Source organism: Gossypium arboreum, chromosome 6 (genome assembly GCF_025698485.1).
Source record: "Gossypium arboreum isolate Shixiya-1 chromosome 6, ASM2569848v2, whole genome shotgun sequence".
Taxonomy (NCBI): Eukaryota; Viridiplantae; Streptophyta; class Magnoliopsida; order Malvales; family Malvaceae; genus Gossypium; species Gossypium arboreum.
The window spans coordinates 32176503-32180670 of NC_069075.1; the positions used below are offsets into that span (position 1 = coordinate 32176503).

Sequence of the window (4168 nt, forward strand, 5' to 3'; positions counted from 1 at the left end):
GAGCCACAAATGGCTCGAGAGGAACGCACGCTGAGAGACTATGCATTACCAAACCTTGACGCAGTACAAGGCAGTATCACAAGATGTAATACCCCTAACCCGTATCCATCGCCGGACTAGAGTTATGAGGCATTACTGAACAAAAACATAATTCCAAACATTTACATATTCATACAATTCATATTCATATATAATAAGAACATGGCTAATTAAATATTAATCATACATTATTAATCATATTACATTTACAAATCATACCCCAAAATTTTATCAATTTATACCATTAAAATAATCACATTTTATTAGCAAATATATACATACACGTATACTTTCATTATAAACCTAACCATTATGGCGAGCATCATTCGAATAAACAATATGTACATATATATATACATAATTAACATTTTGTTAAAATTCATATAATTCCCAAAGTGTATTATTACACAAATCACTATTCATTTGGTAAATTATCTTTATCTCACTTATAATCTATATCAAACAAAAAATCTCAATAGATAATCTTTATTTAACTTTATTAACCATATCTATATAATTAAACAACTAATCACGTTAAGTATACATACACTTACTATGCAAACTGAACCAATTTCTATTCTTTAATACAAAACATACCATATATCATGCATATCAAAATATACTTTAAACTAACTTAACATTTAACATATGAACTCATGTTATAATTAACTGTGCATGTACCATAATCGAATTATCTAACCCTATTTATACATACCATGATCGAATTATCAATCACAACCAAGTCCAATAGTCATATATAAGCTATTTCCGACACATATATCACCGATCACATATACCTACCATTCATTCCACATAACTTTAAAATCAAAACAGAATAAACCATTGCTAAACATAACCACATCCAAACTTTTAAGATAAGCCATATTTGCATGGCTAAGTTTATACATATCCAAAGTTGAACAAAATATTTATTAGCCTATACATGCAATAAGTTTGAAAATAGACTTTAAAAAGTACCGAAAGTGGACGATAGTATGGATGACTTCAATAACGATCCCTGAGCTTGTAACTTACCACCAAAATCTATAAAACAGAGTAACAAAAACACACACAGTAAGCTAACTTAGCTTAGTAAGCCTTAAGCAAATTTAAATTACTCAATGAATAATCAAAACATTCAAACAAACTGAATTATATCAATAATGTTATACTTTAACACATTAAGTTACCTTGACCGAATGTTCAAAATCAAATATATAACATCACATGGACAGTTACATGCATGGCCGAATATACAAGGTTCACTATATCATCACATGTGGTCGAATATAAAAGTTAAATAAAACATCACATATAACCTAAAGTTCAATTTCAATAGAACATCACATATGGCCGAATATGTACATGCAAGATAACTTCACATATAACTGAATATACAAGTTCAATATAAGCTCACATGTAATCAAATACTCAAGTTCAATATAACCTCACATGCAGCTGAATATACAAGTTCAATATAATCTCACATGTACTTACCTATGTGACCGAATATAAAAGTCATTTAGATCAACTTACTTGCTCAATTTCCACATCGATGTAAAGTCTTATAGACATAGACTTGAAATAAATCACCGACATAAAATCTTCTAGGCATAAGCCTGAATCACACACCGGCACAAGGCCTGCTAGACCCAAAGTCTGATATTTATTCACCGGTAATAAGCATGCTAGGCACAAAGCCCGATCAATGTCACCAGCACAAGGCTTGCTAGGCTCAAATCTCGAATATCACAATTATAGAATCATTCCACAACATTTCATATATCGAAATCACCCAATACTCTATGTAATACATACTCACTTTTAGAGGTTTTAAAAATAGTCAAATAAAGCTCAATCATATTAATTCATTGATATATCACATTCGACTATTATACTAATAGCTTATAAAATTAGAATCATCACAATAAAACATTCTATGTTCAGAAGAAACCATGTTTAATTGCTTAAAGACTTACCTCGGATATCGACGGATGTTACAAATCGGCTATTCGACTATTTTTGTTTTTCCCCGATCCAAGACCAATTTCTGTTGTTCTTGATCTATATAATTTCAAATTAACCTCATTTAAACACAACTTCATTCAATTTAATCCAACAACACATAAATGGGCAAATTACCATTTTACCCCTGATATTTCGTACTTTTACAAATTAGTCCAAATTGCATAAAATACAAAATACACAAAATCTCACAACAATGTAGTTGGGCTGAATTTTCCATATAACCATACTATTCCATATATTTCATCTATTTCACATTTTAGTCCCTCAATTTATTATTTTTGCAATTTAGTCCTAATAACTCAAAATCATCAAAAACTCCAATACAAAACATATTAATCGAAAACATATTTTTGATATTTCATCATCAAACATCACAAAACACAAATATTCATCAATGGCACAACTCAAAATATGCATCAAAATCAGAAATTCAAGCATGGGTCGGGTAGTACTCAAAGCAACGATCTCAAAAACATAAAAATTATCAAAAATCGAAACAAAACATACCTTAAAATTGAATCAACAATAGCTGAATACCTTGTTTCTTATTATTTTATTTCTTCTTTTATTTTCAGCAATAACAAAGTAATATGAAACCTTATTTTATTTTTTTATGTTATGATATATTATAAATTATTTCATAAGTTGCCATATTAACCTTTATTAAATAATACAAAACCATTATTCATTAAGGCCATGACCGTCCAAGACATATTATCATGGAAAATTTGCAACATAAATACCCCATAATTAAAAGCCACTATCAATTCAACCTTTATGTTTTAAACTATCAAGTTTTCAACTTATGCGATTAAATCCTTTTATTAAATTAAACATACAAATAATCAAATTTTCATACGAAACTTTCACACATGCAAATTCACATATAATTAACACGAAAAATAATATTTAAAATATTTATTGACTCGATTCGTGGTCCCAAAACTACCGTTCCGGTTAGGGTCTAAATCGGACTATTACACAAGACCTGCTATAACAATAAACTTTTTTTAGATAAAGCTGACAATGACCTAGATGATACAAAACAACTTATAGTTAGAGGGACTATGACAGAGGACCCAAACCAACACCTAAAATAGTTTCTACAACTTTGTGATACATTCAAATTCAACGGGGTCACCAATGACGCTATTTGTCTTCGGCTATTCCCCTTCTCCTTAATAGATAGTGCTTTCTCTTTGTTAGATTTGTAGGCACCAAGATCTGTAACGACATGGGATGAACTTGCAGAAAAATTCTGATACAAGTTCTTTCCTATCAGTAAAACGATCCAACTAAAGAGAGAGATTGCAACATTTAAACAACTGGAAGGAGAAAGTTTTCATGAAGCTTGGGAGCATTTTAAGTCTCTCATACGAAGATGCTCTCACCATGGTCTACCTAAATAGTTGTGGTTATAGACGTTCTAGAACGGGCTGGATGCATAGTTTAGATCAAGAGTAAATGGAGCTAGAGGAGGAGCCTTGATGAACTGAACATACAAAGATGCATATGAATTAATATAAAACATGGTGATGAATTCTTGACAGTGGCCAAATGAGAGATTCACTTACAGACAAATACCATCTATGGTTAAAGCTGTCCACAAAGAAGAAAAATATCAACAAATATTGGACAGACATAATAGGATCGAGTCAACATCTAATAGGCCCATTATACACGATGCAAATAAACTAATCGACCAGTACCTTAAGATTCTAGTTGAGAATGTAAATTACATCGAGAATAAGGGTGAAAACCTTTATTCAAACACTTATAATCTTGCCTGGAGAGACCACCCAAATTTGAGATAGGGTGATTATCAAGAAGAAAGCACATCTCAAGAAATCATCAAGAGTACAAGCCATTTCTTCGAAGACTCTCTATGTTCACTAGCCAGTATTTAGCCCTGGTTGGATCATCTTCTATTTTTCCTTGAAATATTTAGCTCCACACTTTCCAATCTTATCTATCAGAGACCATCATAAACTTTCTATAAACAACTGATTCATCATCCCAAAGAAAACATTTCATACCTCATTTTTGGGCATTTTTGAAATGGGGAAACTGTGACTTTCTCCCTGATCGGAAGCTAGAACAT

The 4168-nt window shown here is 31.1% G+C and overlaps 1 non-coding gene across 1 annotated transcript; it reads right to left on the reverse strand.

Moving 5' to 3' along the window:
• Positions 1-3359: 3359 nt before the first annotated feature.
• LOC128295008 (small nucleolar RNA R71) lies at positions 3360-3466 on the reverse strand. The gene has a single exon (XR_008285315.1). It is a non-coding gene; the product is annotated as a small nucleolar RNA R71 (small nucleolar RNA).
• Between the last annotated feature and the right edge of the window lie 702 nt (positions 3467-4168).